This window comes from Phaseolus vulgaris, chromosome 4 (genome assembly GCF_000499845.2).
Source record: "Phaseolus vulgaris cultivar G19833 chromosome 4, P. vulgaris v2.0, whole genome shotgun sequence".
Taxonomy (NCBI): Eukaryota; Viridiplantae; Streptophyta; class Magnoliopsida; order Fabales; family Fabaceae; genus Phaseolus; species Phaseolus vulgaris.
Window position 1 is genome coordinate 32,191,572 of NC_023756.2, and position 20,258 is coordinate 32,211,829.

Consider the following 20,258-nt stretch of genomic DNA (forward strand, 5'->3'; position numbering starts at 1 on the left):
GCGTCCACTCCTAAGAGTGTGCAATTTACCCAGATAAGAGAAGCATCCTAAGTTACTCCGCAAGGGCGTAGCTTAGGCGGACAAGGAGAGGCGCTAGAGCCCTTCCAGTAAGTGACACGCGTGTGGTTAGATGTGAGTTGCAGGCCTCCACGTGTCACCATCTGAGAGGGGTGCGGTCCAGACCAAAGAGCACTCCGTACCGCTAAAGGTACAGACAGGCGCAGCCAAGCGCAGACATGCGCAGACTCTCACGCTCCCCATTGCTGATTCTGAAGGTACGCTTTCTCTGAAAAGCATGACAGGGTTCTGACACATGCCAGAAAAGCATAACAGAATTCTGTTATGCCCAGGAGCAGGGAAAGAGAGATAAAAGGCAGAATCAGAGTGAGAGTGAGGGGATAGACGAAAAACAGAGTGCAAGTTTTACACACACACATTTTTCTAAGTTTCCAGTTTCTGGTGGTTCTGTTGAACTAACTTGATCGCCGGAGTGCAAACGGCCGCTAGAGGCGCCGTCTGTGAATTTTGCAGGTCACATCTTGAAGCCATCTGAGAGAGAGAGAGTTCAGAAGGTGATTCTTCAGGAGACGCAGTCGCGAAGACAGGGCAGAAAGTGTTACGAAGCGATTCACCCACGTTCAAGTTGCCGGCAGGATCAATACTATTCTCAGCCTTGGTGAACTCACACAAGAAGGAGGCTCACTAAGAACCATATTGTTCCCGGTCTTGACGTATCAAACCAAGGTAGAGGTCCGTTAACTGCACTGTTAAAATATTTCTCTTTAATTGAATAACTGAAATCTTTATTGGGCGTCCTTATTAAAAAACCTTTATGAAGGAAAAAGAGTGTCCCCTAAAACTGTGTACAATGCAATAATCTTAACTGAAATAAAACTTAAGGTTGGTCGTGTTCCATGTACGAGGGGTTGCTCCACCTTCTAGAGTCTCGAGTCTGTATGCTTCATTCCCAAGGGCCTGTCACGCGGAAGGGACTAGTCCACTTGGGAGACAACTTGTTTTCTAACTGGTGAGGGTGGTCTCCTCGCATTCCCATTCCCAGGTCGGTGACCTAGAACTGTCGACCCTGATCTCCCTCTCTAGAACCTCTTCTACAGGCTTGGGTCGTTGCTCCCGGGCGACCTCTTCTTCCCTTGGAGGTTGGGTGGTGACTGAGCACACTCCTCTTTTTGTCTTGAGGTTGTTCTCATAGCACCTCTTGGCCTTCTTCTGATTAGACTTCATGGTGATCACGATTCCTTCAAGGGAAGCCAATATGCCTCGACGAGGTCACTCCTCTAATCATGTTCAAAGTAGGTATGTCCAAAAGAATGTTGTAGGATGAAGGAGCGTTAACGACAAGGTACCTGATGTTGGCAGTGTGGGAGGCTGCACCATCAATGAAGGTTGTCCGCGACCCTATGTGCCCCCGCACTTCCACCTGGTCTCCTGCGAAGCCGTACAGACATCCAACGTAAGGCCTCAGCTGGTCGGGAGACAGCTGCAACTTGTTGAAGGTCGACCAAAACATCACATCGGGCGAGCTTCCTTGATTAATTAGGACACGGTGCACCTTCCTTCCTGTTGTCACCACTAAGATCACCACGAGATCATTATCGTGCGGGACCACGTCCCACAGGTCAGCCTTGGTGAAGACAAGGTCGGGCTTGAGCGTCTTGTTTGGTCCTTGAGCTTCAACTTTCATCACTCCCCTGCGTACTATTTGCATTGGGAGGCGGTACACCCTCCTCCAGAGAATCCTCCTGCAATGGTGTTGATTTCCCGAGCACCCCGTGCCCCTGATCTCTTGTTGGAGCCGCTTTCGTCAAAGCCCCTTGCGACTCTTGCAGGTAATCTTTCAAGAAGACACCCCTCACCAGTTCATCTAACTAGGAACCCAATGCCAGACAACTGCGTAGGTTGTGGCAAATAGCTTGGTGGAACTCACACCAAGCGGTTTTACTGGGCCATAGCCTCTTTTTAGTATTTTGCGGGGGCTTTAGTCTGCTGGACATGTCAGGGATGACAATTAGCTCTTTAAGGTCCACCCGGAAATTGTGTCTGGGTGGAGTGTTTTCTCTCGTGCGTCCCCTGGTTTGGGGCTTCCTTGCTTCGTTCGACGGTTGTGCTCTTAGGGCCTTTGTTTCCGTTGTGGCCTTAAGTACCCTCATGGGCTGAGGACGACCTGTTCCTCGAGGTCAGACAGGGCCAACATTACTGCGTTTTTCTGTGACCTGATCCTCTGTGACGATGTGTGCCATGGCCCGACGCCTGATCTCACAAAACGTCTTTGGGCAGCATCTGATCAGCGAGTCGCTGAAGGGTTCTGGTAGCACTCCTTTGGTAAAGGCGTGCACCATCATGGCTTCGTCCTTGGTGTGTAGCCTCAACACTTGTACTCTAAACCTGTTTAAGAACTCTTTCAAGGACCCTCTTTGGTATTGCTTTACGTCAAAGAGATCGTAAGAGATCGGAGGGGGAGCCCTGTTGACAATTTACTGTTCTCTGAGCAGCATTGAGAATTGGTCGAATGAAGTAATGTGTCCGTCAGGGAGGCTGACGAACCAGTCCAACACTGCACCTGCCAGCATACTCATGAATAGCTTACAATACACGACATCGGAACATCCTGAAAGCATCATCTGGGTGTAGAACGCTGTGATATGCGCCTCTGGGTCCGCTACACCTGTGAAGGTGACCTTCAACCCCATGGACGTGGCTGGTATCATGGTGTCCATGATTATTTGAGAGAACGACATGGGGGGAGCCTTAACTGGCAACGACGGGGCTCGCTCATCCATTGTACGTTCTCCTACGTTCTACAAATTCCTGCGTAGTTCCTCATTGGTTCTGCGCAACTCTTCATTGTTCGCTTGCGATCTGGCCAGATCAACCTGGAAACGATCCTGGTCGACTCTGGATGCTGCTACCGGCTCCTGAAGGGCGTGTATGGTCTCCATGAGTTGTTGCATGGAGACGTTGTCCTCTCTTGAGGGCACGGAAGATCCTTGTCTTGTGCTCCTCATGCTGTTGGTGTCTTTCAAGACGATTGCGGATGGGACCTAGTTTTATCAGGCCCCATAGTGGGCGTCAAATGTTCTCGTCGGTTGACTCGATTGCCGGTTAACTTGAACAGTAGTCTCTTGCCCGCCTTTCTCCACCTGTGAATCGAAATTCCTAGGGTTGAAGAACGTTTCCCTGCAAAGACAAAAGAGCGCCCTAGCGGCCGTTTGCACTCTGACGCTCAAGTCAGTAAGGGCTAGAGAAACAGTAATGCGTATAAGCATTTTCAATCTTAGAAATGTCGTACCTTGCTAGGGTTCTTACCACCCTATTTATAGGTTGTAACTAGGGTTACTTCTGCGATGCTCCCACGTCTCTTAGTGGGCTTAGGGTTCCTGGGAGAATGTCCTTGTGCCGCTATCACACAATCTTAGCGTAATCTGGCGCATAGGACTTCCCTTTTCTGGAGTGCAAAGACTTAACAGCGTAGCCGCCAAGGTACCTATTCATGTACCAACACTTGCGACATCACCTATTTTGCGGGTGCCCTAAGTATTCACGTGCCATGCATGCAGTCTTTCCCTGGAAACCCTAACCTTAATGGGCCTTAGCGCCTCCAAGGAACACTTGCTTGTGTCGTACCCGAATGTACCATACACACCCCATGCATGATCCTCTCGTGACTTAGGTATTTTTTGGTATCTAGGTGTTAACCCATGTTAACTCATGCAATCTGTGGGACCCAGCTTACGTGGCCCACCATTGCTATCAATCCACCGATGTCTGATGTCTGATGTCTCTCTCTTAGGTCGATGACTGAGGTCTGGCCTGTACAGGTAGTAACAAATATTTGATGTTCTAGACTTATATTCCTTTTCTAATTTTATTAGGCTTTTTATAGGTTGTGTTTCATATTTAAAAATCCATACGTATTTCCTACCGAAGTATGCACGTCATTGATCAAGAAGTTTTAATGAATTCAATGTCTTGAAGATTTGAAATTGTGTGTGAGTTTGTTTCGGTAGATTTTGATGTATAACTTTGCATTACATTATGTACCGCCCTGGTAGTCGGAAGTGATGACGTGGCATCAAGCTACAGTATCGACGTGTTGACAAGACGCCAGGTTGGCAGAAGGGAAAGAAGTCGGGGGGCTCGTGCAGTCGCCAGTTATTAAGATTGGCGTTCTCCGATCTCCAGCATACCAGAACCGGCGATCACCGGGTTAAAGATGAAGTCGCCAGATGTAAACTCAGGCGACCAAGTGATTGGAGATCGCCAGAGTAAGCACATCGCCAAATATGAAGGTGGTGCAGATTATGAAGGCGGCCGGCGAGACCACAGGGAAGGTGTACGAAGGCACCCTAACTCGCCAATTCCAGTAGAGATCGCACTCCCAAGTTAGCTATGCACTGGGCAGTACCATGCATAAGTAACTTAGCCAAAAGAGAGTCAGAAGCAGCGCCCAAGTCAAGGAGGCTCTAGATGATGGCACGTGTACGACTGGATGCGAGCCACGTGTCCAGCTGCGTAACTGCCAGGAGAGAGAAAGTGACCAGGTATAAAAGGGTTTCCCAACGAACTTTCGAGGTACGCACGTTCAGATTGTATTCTTTACGCTTGCGAGTTCTTGAGCATACTGTGAGGGAGAACATTGCACGGTTCCTTGAGAGTTCTTGAGTGTTTGCTCTTGAAGTATTTGGTGGTTCAGTCACTGACTTGGGCGTTGGAGTGCGATCGGCCGCAGCGGCGCCGCTCTGTTCTTTTGCAGGTTCTTGAGGTGGATCGTGACGAAGGACGGAGGTTGAAGCGGTGCACACGTCGATCTATTGACGAGGCAAGTTCCAACGTTTTGGTCAACAGGCAGGATCATCAGGCGCCCACCGTGGGGTCGTGTAAAACCTGTTCCCATCCACAGCGTGTAGAACAGGCGAGAATGCATGAGGACCTGGCCGCCTCTCGGGCCAGGAATGATGAGCTTAGCAAGGTGACTGAAGAGCTGCGTCAAGCTCTTCAGGAGCAGCAAGGGCGTCCTATTGCTGAAGAGGTCGCGCCGTCGTCGCCACCTCGTGTTTTTCCTATGCCTTTCGCTCAGGCAACTACTGACACGCCTATTCCTGCGAGTGTGGTACCTGTCAAGGCTGTTTTTACCGGCGTGGAGGATCCTGAGGCTCATCTCACCACGTTCCACACGCAGATGATGCTGTCAGGAGGATCAGACGCCGTATACTGCAAGATGTTCGTGAGTACACTCCAGGGAACGGCGTTGGAGTGGTTTGTGAGCCTGCCTAACGGTCACATAACCAATTTCCAACAGTTCTCGAAGATTTTCGTCGAGCAGTACATCGTGAATAAGGCACCGCCCAGGGTGTCTTACGATTTGTTTGATATAAGGCAATATCAGGGAGAGACCCTCAGGGACTACTTGAATTGCTTTAGGGCGCAGATGGTCAGATCGCCGGCTAAAGATGAAGAAATGCTAGTCTACGCATTTAAGAAGGGCGTGCTGCCGGGACCATTCTGCGAGGCGTTGATCAGGGCTCACCCCGCCACGTTTGCTGAGGTGAGGCGACTTGCGGTGGCCCACATCGCCGACGAGAGTGAAGTCGCCGAGAAGAGAGGAAGCGTGGCTCCTGCTAGGCCACGCGCCCAGACCAGGATCCAGCCACAGAGGGTGCTGGAGACAGCGGCGGCAAGAAGGGATCAGAGGACTCGCCATCCTTATGATCCAAGGAAGAACAAGGGCAGGAGCCAAGGGCGCCAGCAACCAGCACGCCGGGAATATAATCGCCCGCCTAAGCACAAGTTTGTCATGGGATTGGCGGACCTGATCGCCATCCCCAATATATCTGCTAGGTTGAAAGCGCCAGAGAAGGTGGGCGACAAGGTGCTGGGACCAAAGCCAGATGCCTGGTGTGAGTTCCACCAAGGCTTTGGCCACACCGTGGATTCGTGTTTAGCTTTAGGATACCAGCTCGACGATCTGGTAAAGAGCGGGTTCCTAAATGACTATTTGCTGGACAGAAGGACGGGGGGCGCGTCGAGCTCCCAACCAGCAGGTGGAGAAGCCCAGCAGCACGAGATGCCTACGCACGGGGAAATCCACACCATTGCAGGGGGTTTCTCAGGAGGTGGATGCACCGCATCACAGAGGAAGAGGTACGCGAGGTCTGTGATGACGGTGGATATGTTTGAAGACCACTCGCCGGAAGTGGACATTACATTCACCAAGCAGGATCTTCGGGACGTTGTGCCTCATGACAACGATCCCATAGTAATCTCGTTGATCACAGCGGGAAGAAAGGTCCACAGGGTTCTGGTGGACCAAGGAAGCTCGGCAGACGTGATGTTCTGGCCGACTTTCACGCAGTTGGAGCTGCCCCTTGACCAGCTGAGGCCCTATGGAAGGTGTTTGTATGGTTTCGCTGGTGACCAGGTGGAGGTCAGGGGGTACATAGAGTTGAGGACTACGTTTACAGACGAGGCGGGTTCGAGAACGGAGAAAATCAAATACCTTGTTGTAAACGCTCCTTCAGCCTACAACATCCTGTTGGGAAGGCCCACGCTCAACAGGATAGGTGCCATACCGTCGACTCGGCACATGAAGGTGAAGTTGCCGTCTATGGAGGGGGTGGTGATCACCATCAAATCCGATCAGAAAGAAGCAAAGAAGTGCTATGAGAATAGCCTGAAAAACAAGAGATCGGTGAGTTACGTAACAACCACCCCGCCTCCCGGTGTGAAGCCCAGGTCGACGGTAATAGAAGAGACCGCCGGAGGAGATGTGGAGATGGTGGATGCTGAGCTGGGGGAGGGGAATGCCGGTCTGGAGGAAGAAGAGGCAAGGAATCGCCCTGAGGAAGCGAGAGAACTGGGAATCGCCAGGGCGGTGATCACCAGAGAAACCAGACCAAAACCCGTCGAGCAGTGGCTCGAGAGAGAGAGATCGGGGGAAAAATCTTCAAGCTGGGAAGATCCCTGGAGGTTGAGCTCCAGGACCAGATCGCCAAGGTGATAGAACGGCATCTGGATGCGTTTGCATGGTCCGCATTGGACATGCCCGGGATCGATCCCGACTTCTTGTGCCATCATCTGGCGATGGACAACTTGGTGAGACCAGTGCGACAAAGAAGAAGAAAGTTCAACGAGGAGAGGAGGCAGACGATTAGGGATGAAACACAGAAACTCCTCGCTGCAGGCCACATCAGGGAAGTTCAGTACCCTGAATGGCTGGCAAATGTCGTGCTGGTGAAGAAGAGCAATGGGAAATGGCGCATGTGCGTCGATTTCACTGATCTGAACAAGGCTTGCCCAAAGGATTCATATCCTTTACCAAGCATAGACGCCCTGGTGGATAGTGTTGCAGGGTGTAAGTTGTTGAGCTTCCTGGATGCCTTCTCAGGGTATAATCAGATCAAGATGCATCCCATGGATGAAGAGAAGACTGCATTCATGACTGAGAGATCGTGCTACTGCTATAAAGTGATGCCATTTGGGCTGAAGAACGCGGGGGCCACGTACCAGAGGTTGATGGATCGAGTACTTGCACCGATGCTGGGAAGGAACGTGCAAGCGTACGTCGATGACATGGTCGTGACCTCGCCAGAAAAAAGCAAGCACGTTGCAGACTTGGAGGAATTGTTCACGACGATCGCCAAGTTCAAATTAAAGCTGAATCCAGAGAAATGCATTTTCGGCGTGGAGGCTGGAAAGTTTTTGGGTTTCCTCTTAACTGAAAGAGGAATAGAAGCCAACCCGGATAAGTGTGCCGCTATCCTGGCGATGAGGAGCCCAGCTACCGTGAAGGAAGTACAACAACTAACAGGTCGGATGGCCGCCCTGTCTCGCTTCGTGTCAGCTAGCGGAGAGAAGGGACATCCCTACTTCCAGTGCTTAAGGCGCAATAACAAATTTGTTTGGAAGAAGGAGTGCGAGGAAGCCTTCGTCAAGCTGAAGGAGTATCTGGCGAGCCCGCCGGTTTTGTGCAAACCGCTGGTGGGAACCCCTCTCATGTTGTATTTTGCTGTAACTGAGAAGGCGGTGAGTGCGGTGCTCGCCCAGGATCAAGATCAGGCTCAAAAGCCTATTTATTTTGTTAGTAAGGTGCTGCAGGGCCCCGAAACGAGATATCAGGCCCTGGAGAAGGCTGCGCTGGCTGTGGTGTTTTGGGCGAGGAGGTTGCGCCACTACTTCCATAGCTTCACGATTCTGGTGATGACTGACCTGCCCATCCATAAGGTCTTGAAGAAGCCCGACGTTGCGGGAAGGATGGTGAAGTGGGCAGTAGAGCTGTCAGAGTTTGATATTAAGTATGAACCCCGAGGCCCGATTAAGGGGCAAATCTTCGCAGATTTCGTGGTCGAGCTCTCATTTGAGGCGACGCGAGTTGAAGGGGACGATTTCCGTTGGGTGCTCTCGGTGGATGGATCGTCGAACCAGCAGGGTAGCGATGCTGGAGTCATTTTGGAAGGACCCAATGGCGTGCTGATCGAACAATCTTTGAGGTTTGCCTTCAAAGCCAGCAACAATCAAGCAGAATATCAGGCGCTGATCGCCGGGATTTTGCTGGCAAAGGAGATGGGAGCGAGGGTGTTGATGGCTAAGAGTGACTCGCTACTAGTCACAGGGCAAGTAACAGGCGAGTTCCAGGCTAAAGATCCACAAATGGCGGCTTACTTGGAGTATGTGCAGGAATTGAAGAGTTCCTTTGCCTCCTTTGAAGTGGTGCATGTGCCCAGAGAGCAGAATGCCCGAGCTGACTTGCTAGCAAAGCTCGCCAGTTCAGGCAAGGGGGGTAGACAGAGGACGGTGATTCAAGAAACTCTAAAGACGCCGAGAGCATTTGTGGCAGATCACCTGGTTCTTCAGATAAGCAGGTCGACGGAAAAAGCGGCAAGAAGTCACAAGTCTTTAACGCAAGAAACATTGAGATCGCCGAGAATTAGAGCGTGTCGGGGAGAGAGGGTGAACATGACGCAGGTCTGCGCTACCCATGAGCCAGACACCTGGATAACACAGTACAAGCGGTGCCTGGCAGATGGCCTTCTCCCGCTGGACCCGACAGAGGCCAGGAAGGTAAAGAAAAATTCTAGCAAGTACACATTGATTGATGGCGATCTGTACAGGTTTGGGTTCACTCACCCACTCCTGGAATGTGTGCATGGCGAGAAATGCACGAGAATTATGGCAGAGCTCCACGAAGGGATATGCGGAAGCCACGTCGGGGGTCGAGCTCTGGCCGCAAGGACTCTCCGTGCAGGGTACTACTGGCCATCGATGAGAGAAGACTGCAAGAAGTACGCGCAGTGTTGCAAACAATGCCAACAGCACGCCGATTGGCACAAGGCGCCTCCCGAGGAGTTGAAGTCGATCTACAGCCCTTGGCCATTTCATACATGGGGAATCGACATCCTGGGACCATTCCCACTGGCGATCAGGCAGATGAAGTACTTGGTGGTGGCGATTGAGTATTTCACCAAGTGGATTGAAGCAGAACCAGTGGCCCAGATCACCGCACACAAGATCGAAGGTTTCGTGTGGAAGAACATTGTGTGCCGGTTTGGTGTGCCCAAGCGCCTGGTGTCGGACAATGGGACTCAATTTGCAAGCCACCTGTTGAAGAAGCTTTGCGAAGGGGTGGGAATTCAACAAGTGTTTGCATCTGTTGAGCACCCTCAGACAAATGGCCAAGTAGAGTCAGCTAATCGGGTGTTGCTGAGAGGTTTGAAGAGAAGGCTAGAGAAAGCCAAAGGAAGTTGGGCTGAGGAGGTACCCCGTATAGTCTGGGCGTACCATACCACCGAGCAGTCAGGAACCCATGAGACCCCGTTCAGCTTGGTCTATGGGTGTGATGCAATGATTCCAGTGGAGATCCAGGAGAGCTCGCCGAGATTCCAGAACTTTGTAGAGGAAGACTCGAATGAGGAAAGAAGGTTGAACCTGGATCTACTGGATGAGGTCAGGGAAGAGGCGAGATTGAAGGCTGAAGCGGTAAAGAGAAGGATTGAACGAAGATATAACTCAAAGGTGATGCCGAGACAGTTCAGAGAAGGCGACTTGGTGATGAGGAAAGCCCACCAGTACGAGATGGAGAATAAACTGTCGCCCAAGTGGACGGGACCGTTCAGAATAACCGAGGCGCTCGGGAACGGCGCCTACCGCTTAGAGACATTGGAAGGAGGGGCGATTCCTCACACTTGGAACGCCACGCACCTCAAGTTATATTATAGTTGAGAACTTTGTAAGTAAAGATAAACACGAAGTTACATTACAATGTCTCTGTTAAAACAGTTTGAAGGGGGCACTCTTTTTTCCCTAAGGAGGGTTTTTAACGAGGCCACCCAATAAAGAGAAGTTTTCAAAAGTTTAAGTTGTTTCAGATTGCATGCCTGTTGTTTTCAGAAAGTTTTGAAGAAAGACCTTGTCACTTATATGTGACTTAAGGCGAGTTAAAGATATATTGCATGCTTTCTAAAAGGTTTTAAGTCCTCATCGTCTTTCGGCGATCGGAGGCATCAGTTAAAGCTTAAGTCCTCATCGTCTTTCGGCGATCGGAGGCGTCACTTAAAGTTTTAAGTCCTCATCGTCTTTCGGCGATCGGAGGCACCAGTTAAAGTTAAAGTCCTCATCGTCTTTCGGCGATCGGAGGCACCAGTTAAAAGACCTCAACGCCCTCGCGCGTTCTGAGGCGAGATAAAGACCTCCTCGCCGTCGAGCGAGTGCAGGCGAGGAAGAGTGAAAAGTCCTCAGTGTTTCTGGGGGCGAGAAGATGTAACCCCTGGGGCAATGTAGAGGCACCAGTGAAAAGGTCCTCAGTGTTCCTGGGGGCGAGAAGATGTAACCCCTGGGGCAATGTAGAGGCACCAGTGAAAAGTCCTCAGTGTTTCTGGGGGGGAGGAGATGTAACCCCTGGGGCAATGTAGAGGCACGATTTAAAGACCTCCTCGCCTATGAGCGAGTTCAGGCGAGTTTAAAGACCTTCTCGCCTATGAGCGAGTTCAGGCGAGTTAAAAGACCTTCTCGCCTATGAGCGAGTTCAGGCAAGAGAAAATCCTTCTCGTCTCGAACGAGTTCAGGTATGGTGTAGAGGGCGGAAGAAGTTTGGAAGGTGGCTAAGGTAGGTTCGAAGAGAGCGCCTAGCCACCCGGTCTCTTGTTCTGAAGCTCAAGGAGGTAGAGAAGGATCCGAAAGGCGCCTCTACCCCCAGATAAAAGAACAATGGCCAAGGCAGGAAGCCAGAAAGAAGCTGATATCGCCAAGTGAGTCTTTGGCGACCAGAAAAAGTTCAAGCAGTGGCGAGAAAGTTAAAGACCCGTTTTTGATGAAGCAGATCGGGTGAAGCGATGTTTTAAGCCAGTAGTTGAGTTAAAGTTCGTCGTTTGAAGAATGGTTTTACGCTGAAGTTCATTGCATTGAGATTACAAGTTGTTAAAGTGGTTGTTATTTGAAGTTGAAGTGGTTCGAAGCAGTTAAGTATATGATTGCGCTTACGAAATTACTAAGTCATTTCTCTGAAGTAAATCACGCAAGGAAAGTTAAAGCAGACCAAGAAGTTACAAAAAGAAATACAAAGGTCTTGTCATTAAGTAAATATCAGTTCGGGGCACATATACAGAAAAAGAAAAAAGTTTATTGCAATTACATACAAAGAGAAAGCATAAAGGTAGTGGATGGAGGAAATTGATCAGTCTTCAGCGGGAACCACCTTCCCATCCACCACCTCGTTGTTAAGGGACACCATGCTAAGATCCAGATCAGGGAACAAGCAGGCGAACTGTTCCCGTGCGGCCTCGAATCCAGCAGCCAGAATTTGGGCAGAACTCAGATTAAGTTCTTCAATCTGTTTCTTGAGTTCTTCAGTTTGTTCCTTCAGCCCCTTGTTCTGCTGCTCCAGCTCTTCAGCTTGCTTCTTGAGTTTTTCGATGGTTTCTAGAGCTTGAAGAAGGTCTTCAGCAACCTTCTTGGATTCAGCCTGCACCTGGCCCAATTCAGCAGCGATTTTCCCCTTCTCTGTGTTGGCTTCAGCAAGTTTTGCCATGGTGTCGTCCCTTTCTTTTTCCACCGCCCCCAGAAAGACCTCCCGATCGGCTGACCTTTGCTCCAGTTTCTTCACCTTGGTGGCGTCAGCTTTGATTAAGGCCTCCAGGTCAGCCACTTTGACGCGATAAGGTACAATCTTGCTTTCCAGCTCAATTTTCTCTTGAGCCAAGAGTTGTACCTTATGGCGGAGATCGGTGGCCTCCTTGCGCGCCACCCTGAGCTCGGTGCTCATTGCATCTTCTACTCGGGAATGTTCAATCTCCGCGAGTGTCAGATTGAAGGATAACTTCTCCACCTCAACCTTCATAGTGCTATTCTCAGTTCGAAGGTTGAAGAGGTCATCCTGGAGCTTCCTGGTGGAGCTCTCCACAGCTCTAGATATAATGGTGGGGAAGTCCTCTACCATCATCTTCAGTTTGGCCGAGAAAGGCTCCCACATCCTCGTGACCTCGAGAGAGAGGCTTGCTGGTGGAGGCACCGGGTGGGTTTGTTGTTGACTCTCGCCGCCACCTTCTTTAGTTGGTTGCTCAGCAGGTGCTTCTTGGCGTGGTGGCGACGTCGAGGATTCAGTAATCAGAATTGGAGAGTTATGGGCAACCTCATCCCCGATTGGAGCAACGTCTGCGGCTGAGGCATTTGAAGGAGGACCCCCTCCAACTGTTGCACAAGGCGTGGAGGCGCTCGGGGGGTCCTCCATGAAGTTTGGCTCGGGGGCCTCAACCGCAGGTGGCGCAGATGCCAATGGAATTGCTTGGACTGGTGAGGCAGGAGCTGGCGGAGGAGGCAATGTTGGAGGTGGAGCAGGCGTGGATGGCGGTGTTGATGTTGGAAGAGGGGGTGGAGCACGTGGTGAAGAAGGTGCCACCCTCTTCCTCTTCGTGACAAGGCCATCTTCAGTTGCCTCGTCGTCTTCCTCCTCCTCCTCGTGGACTACTTGGGGGGCTTTCCTCTTAGGTTTCCTGAGGACAAGCTTTTTGCGTTGGTTGGCGGGTTGGACATCGGGAGGGGTTGGGCCTTTGCGTGGCGATCGGCCCTGTGCGGCGGCGATCTCCACCACCGAGTTTGGCACGGTTTGTGAACCCGATGCCAACCCGTGGGTTCGGGCGAGCGCCCTCAGTTCAGCGAGCTTGCCCTGGCCCAACATATTATCTGCATAGAGCAAAAATGCATGGGTTAGCTTAGAGAGAAAAATAAATGCATAAGGTAGTATGCAGCAAAGCAGATAAATGGTGCAGAAAGATAAAACCAAAGTCTTGCGCACAACGCACAAGACGCCCAGAAATAGTTAACAGAGGTAAGGTTAGAATAAAGACTTAGACGTTCTAACCTATGCGAATTTCGAGTTGGTCCTCGAAGAATTCGAAGCAAATGAGCGTGGTGGTGAGGAAGGTGATGTTGGCATCTGCCACGCTCTTCCAGAAAAAGCAGAGGTCTCTGTCCAAGGCACCCATGCTATCAGGACTTCTTGGCCTCCTGAAGCTATTCTTGGACTCTTTGTTTCCCTTGTTTACCCAATACAAGGGGAAACCGTCGAGCAACGAAGCGTCCTTCTCGTTGGGGCGCACCTGGACGAATTTGCCTTTCCAGTCTTTGTAGGATTGCTGGAAGATAGAGAGGATCGACCTCCCAGCAATCCCGTTTAAGCTTACCCACAGGCGATCTCCTGGGTGCTTGGCTTCAAAAAGAAATAAGAAGACATCTACTGGTGCTGGCAACCCCAGGTGGTCGCACATGACTTGGAACGCCCGCACGGACGCCCAGCTGTTGGGATGGAGCTGGGCGGCGGCGATGTTGAGCTCGGTAAGAAGCTCCCTCTCGAAGCGAGTGAAGGGAAACCTAAGTTTCACCTTCTTGAACAAGGTTGTGTAAACGAAGCAGAAGGGTCCACCGTTGTTCCCCTTGTCGTCGGCGCAAACTGGCAGGTCGGGGGGGCAAGGTAGCACCGTCATCTGTTCGTCGTGCTCCTTATGGAATGATTGGTGAGGCTCGTCCCCTTTCTTTAGTCGCAGAACTGCCCCAGCAGAATTTACAGAAGACGTCTCCCTCAACAAAGTTGAGGTGGCCCAGGGGTACAGTTTTTTGAAGTCTGGGGAGGGAACAGAGGCTCCTCCGACAACGGGTGGAGTGGCCTAAGCCAAGTTGGGGCGGGAGGGTGCAGGCCTCTCAGCCTGAGAAGACGAAGCACCACGTGCTCGCGGTGGGTCATTTGCTTGTGAGGAGGGGTTTCGTGATGAAGGAGGAAGGTTTGGAGTGATCTTTGAGCGAGTCATTGCGGAAGCTGCAGAGGAAAAAGAAAAGGAAAAATGATCAGGGTTCGCAGAGGCTGACTCGATCGTGGAAGAAGGGTGAAAAACGAACGAACGTAGGTTCGTTGTGACGTTGACGGAGCCCTAAGTTACGAGAAAGGAGAAATGGAAAAAACAACCCACAACGTATGCACCAGACAGTTAAAGGATGATGCGAATCGGTTAAAATGCAGGAAAAACCAGCAAAAGAAGGAAAGGAGGTACCTTTTGATGATCGGAAGAGTGATGGAAGAAGTTGGTGATTCAGGAAGTTGAAGAATGTTGAGAGTTTTTTTGCAGAAGAGAGTTGGAGCGTTTGAGAATACGAAGAAAGTGATGGAACAGTGAAACGAAACGGGTTTAAGGGTTTTTCGAAATGGGTTTGGGAAGCGCAAACGTTAACTGAAGGTAACCGTTGATGAAGCCACGTGTCGAGCGATGGGGAAATGTTTGGTGAGGCGTCAGAGGAGCAGAAAGTACAACCGCTTGGAATTCTGCGCCAGTGCCACGTAGATGACGTGACTCTTTTAGTCTTTTCGCTGGACAAGTCTTCGCTTAAGACTGGGGGGCTTGTGTACCGCCCTGGTAGTCGGAAGTGATGACGTGGCATCAAGCTACAGTATCGGCGTGTTGACAAGACGCCAGGTTGGCATAAGGGAAAGAAGTCGGGGGGCTCGTGAAGTCGCCAGTTATTAAGATTGGCGTTCTCCGATCTCCAGCATACCAGAACCGGCGATCACCGGGTTAAAGATGAAGTCGCCAGATGTAAACTCAGGCGACCAAGTGATTGGAGATCGCCAGAGTAAGCACATCGCCAAAGATGAAGGTGGTGCAGATTATGAAGGCGGTCGGCGAGACCACAGGGAAGGTGTACGAAGGCACCCTAACTCGCCAATTCCAGTAGAGATCGCACTCCCAAGTTAGCTATGCACTGGGCAGTACCATGCATAAGTAACTTAGCCAAAAGAGAGTCAGAAGCAGCGCCCAAGTCAAGGAGGCTCCAGATGATGGCACGTGTACGACTGGATGCGAGCCACGTGTCCAGCTGCGTAACTGCCAGGAGAGAGAAAGTGACCAGGTATAAAAGGGTTTCCCAACGAACTTTCGAGGTACGCACGTTCAGATTGTATTCTTTACGCTTGCGAGTTCTTGAGCATACTGTGAGGGAGAACATTGCACGGTTCCTTGAGAGTTCTTGAGTGTTTGCTCTTGAAGTATTTGGTGGTTCAGTCACTGACTTGGGCGTTGGAGTGCGATCGGCCGCAGCGGCGCCGCTCTGTTCTTTTGCAGGTTCTTGAGGTGGATCGTGACGAAGGACGGAGGTTGAAGCGGTGCACACGTCGATCCATTGACAAGGCAAGTTCCAACGTTTTGGTCAACAGGCAGGATCACATTATGATCCAAGTCACTTCATAATCTATCTTCTTGAAAAGTTTTGTTTTCTAAATATGTGTATTTTTTTAATTAGTTGATTATTTTTTAATTAGTTAAAATTATTTCTATTCAGGTTTCAACTATACTTAAAGTTTTTTTAAAGATTTAAAAAAAAATGTTTTCTATTTTGTCTTTTTTGTTAAGTGAAATCAACTAGTTATTTCGACAAAAGAATCCGTTTAAAATTTGTTGATTTCTTTTATTAAAAGAAAACAATCACTTATTTAAAAAAAAACAATTTATTATGTTTAACAAATTTTTGTTGTATTAACCAATCAGATTATAATTGATACACATTTTTCAATAAATGATAAAAAAATTGCTATCATGATTACCTTATATAAGGATGTAATACGATAATTTCAAACAACAAATTTTATAAGAAAAGAAAACAAAAAAATGTTTTGAAATCTGTACCGACCAGGTCATCAGGTGTGATGACGTGGACAAGAGAAAGGTAGGTGGTCAAGAAGTCAACGTAGTTGCCGTATGTAGAAGCGGCGTTCTGCAGTATAAATAATCGGTTATCGCCGAGATATGTCACCGCCAAGATGGATCATCGCCCATCGCCCAAGAGAAGCATCGCGCAGAAGTAAGACGTCGCCGAGTGTAGACATCGCCCCAAAGTAAGACATCGCCCTAAAGTTGGGTGGCGGCACTGTGGGACCCTCGTGCTCATTAAAGATATCCAGGGAAGGCTGCATGCATGACGTGTGATTAGTTAGGACACCCACGGAGTATGAGGGCGCGAGAGATACAGCGCTTAAGTTAAAGCCCAAGTGGCCGCAAGGTTATACATTGCACTCCAGATAAGGGAAGTCCATGGGCCGGATACGCTAAGATCCTAAAGATAGCGGCGCAAGGACCTTCTCCAAGGAACCCTAGATAATAGCAAGCAACGCATAGGTAAACCCTAGTTTTCACCTATATAAAGGGCGCGAAGAGCCCTAGTAAGGTACGCTTTCACAGTTACACGGGTTTTCACCCAGTTCTCATATAGACGCTTTCATAGTTATACAGAGCACTAAACCCTAGTTGTTCTTGACGGCACACCCAGCTGTGAGCACAAGGCAATTAGGGCAACACAGTTCCAGTCATTGAGATAATCATACAGTCTCTAGTCACTTTGGTGTTTCTCGCTAGCTGACTTGATCGTCGGAGTGCAAACGGCCGCGAGGGCGCCCCTTTGTTCTTCTTTTTCAGGTACTCGTAGACAAGGCAGAACGAAGGTGCTCTAGCTCGTGGGGACAAGCCACTCATAAAGACGACCCAGGTCAACCGGCCGGAACAAAATCATTCTTGAAGATTGAGTTTGCTTCTTAGATCATTCTTGAACTAATGTCCTCTGGGTTTACATTTACGTTGTGCTTCATCTATAAAAGTCCAAGTGTATTCAAACCTTTATTCTTTCATTGTATTTTGTTGTTGTAGATTAGAATATGGTTTTTCAATTTCTGTTGTGTGGTTAAGAGTGTGTGTGTTCTTGTAGGATTCAATATCAACACTCTTGATTGTTTCTTTTGTAAACGTTTGTATTTAGTTTAGTGAATCCTCAGTGGTTTTGTTGAGGATTGGATGTAGCTCTTGGTGTAAGAGTGAATTAGTATAAATCCCCTCTACAATTTCTCTATCTCTCTCTGGTATCTGTTTTATATGTTGCTTTAAAAATGTTATGCATTTAAATCAATCGATTAAATCCACATAACAATTAGTTTATATTTTGAATATATGTTTGTTGTGCTTTTTATAATCGGTTGAACGAATAAATCAATTAGTTGATTTTATTAAGTTTTTAATCTAATTTCAGTTTTATCTTTTGCAAACAATTCAGTCCCCTCTATTCTAACACGCGGGTATTAGAAAAGGTTGGATCCTACCATTTCAAACTTTTTTAACACTGTCTGTAAGAAGATTTTAAATTTTTTCTATTTTGATTATTCTGTATGCAGATTTTGATTATTTTAATTGTGGTTTGCGATGAACTACTAGAAATTTTGGTTGGTCTGTACGAGAACTGTAGTTATTTGGTCCAAGTATATGATTATGGTGTTTATAACATCTGTTTTATAATAAATGGAGACTTGAATGGTTTAACCTATGCCAGATATTTATTTCTGTTTTGGTTAAATTAGCCTTAATCTTCATCTAATTTATAGTTTTGAATAACATTTCCACAGATTATTGAAAGCAGTTGGAATCCTAACTTGATTATTTTACACAAAGAACTAAGTATATACTTTTTGCACAAAACCCATATAAGTATTTGGTTTCTCTTAAGGTCTCAAACTTTGTTTTTTCATATGCAGTTTGGATAGTATTCATTGGTCATATCTCATAAACCCAAATAAATGAACTGTAATCTGGATGAAAAATTTAAATGTGATAAATATAATGTTTCCTTATAAGGTATATCTAAAAACTAATCCTACTTAGGTTTTATGTGTAAAAAATATTATACTTCTTTGATTTGGCAAGTTTGGCGTACACCACATGTCACTGATATCTAATATAATACATCATATAATTTCTCCAATTACATTGATCCTATTACTTTTTATGCAATCTTTAATTAATTTATATATGTATACACACATTTATTTTATGTAGAAATAAAAAAAATTATAAATATTTTTTTAAATGAACTTTTTATTATATTTCTTCATATTTAGAAAAATATTAAATTAAACTTAAAAAAGGAACACAATTTTTAATACTTAAAATATGCAGATATTATCATTGGAATCTTAAAAAATGGTATGCAATTTTTAGGATGGTGATGATGGGAAATTCTTTTCTACGTAGTATGAAGAGGGAAAACAAACCAGTGCACCATATTTCTCTTAAACTTGAGTATTTGTTTTTCGTTACCTTTTACTTTTTCAGTATTTGGATGGGTATCCTTGAACTCATTTTATATGATATTTATATAGAATAAAAACTGGTTTATTTGTAGTGTGTACACTGGAGGCAGCAAAGTTGTCATTTCCATTTTATAGTTTCTTAATAAAGATAGTAATGGATATTTTAATCTCGTCTTCGATTTTAATACTCATAAATATTAACATACTCGTGACAATTGATGTGTAACTTAATAACTTTTCTCTCCGATTCATTTTGATTTACTTCAATAATATATATATAATAAAATTATAAATACGGAAAGCTATAAAATATGAATACTAATAGTTCTTTAAAGTGATCATTAATGCAATATTAACGATAAATAATTTAAGGTTAATAAAATCTGAATTAATAACCAACATTCTCCCTTAATTTTGATTTGGAATAACCTTCATGCCCAACAAATCTATTAACTTGATGAAAGCATTGATCTTCAATGACTTAAAAACATAAAGACATAAAATTAGCAAATCTCCATAATCATTAGTCTTTACATAAAGACCATGATCTGATGCACATTTTTTGAATCCAGTGGCGTAAAGAAATGAATCAATCATTTTGTTCCAAGCTCTTGGTGCCTGTTTAAGACCATATAAATCTTTAGTTAGTCTGTACACCTTTTCCTCTTTTTCAAATTGTATTAAACCCGACGACTGTTTTACATAAACCTCTTCATCAAGTCGGTCGTTTAGAAACAAAGACTTGACGTTCATTTGGTGAATTTTACATTGCCTTTGTGTAGCTAAAGCAATGATTAATCTCACTGTTTCCATTCCAGCTACATGAGAAAAATATTTCTTCGTAATCATAGTCTTTTTTTTGGTCGAATCCCTTTGCCACCAACCTTGCCTTGTATCTATCAATCTCACCATTTGCTTTCACTTTAATCTTGTACACCCACTTCACAACAATTGCTTTGTGTCCTTTTGGAAGATCAGTGAGCTGCCATGTATTGTTTTTCTCAATCCCCATCAATTCTCCATTCACAGCCTCTTGCCATTTGGGGTGTTGAATGGCATCTGCAAGTCTCATGGGTTCTGAATCTGCAAGAAAAGCAAAGTGAACCAAATCTCCATTGTCATCAATTTCATCATCAAGATTTACTTTGCAATCTTGAAAGTGTACAGGTTGTCGTTGCTGCCTTCTTGGTCGCTCCATCATAGTTGCAATTGGAGGTGCAACTTCAGATTGAATTACAACTTCAGGTTGAACTGCAGGTGCTTCAAGAGTGACTCCATCTTCCATATCATCGTCCAAAACGTAAATATATCGTTTTGTCGAATCCATTTCAGTTGTTGCATTCCATTGCCATTCCTCATCTTAGGCAAATGTAAGATTATGACTGATAATCACATTCTTTGTCATTGGATTGTACAGTTTGTATCCCCCATGCTTATATCCAATGAAAATGGTCTTCACTGCCTTATCATCCAACTTCGATCTTGCTTGGGGACATGAGCATAACTAATTGACCCAAATACCTTCAAGTGCTGCACATTGGGTTTGAATCCACTCCATGCCTCAATCAGAGTTGTGTTAGGAACACTCCGAGTGGGTGATCTGTTTATCAAATATACCACACATGTTACGGCCTCAGCC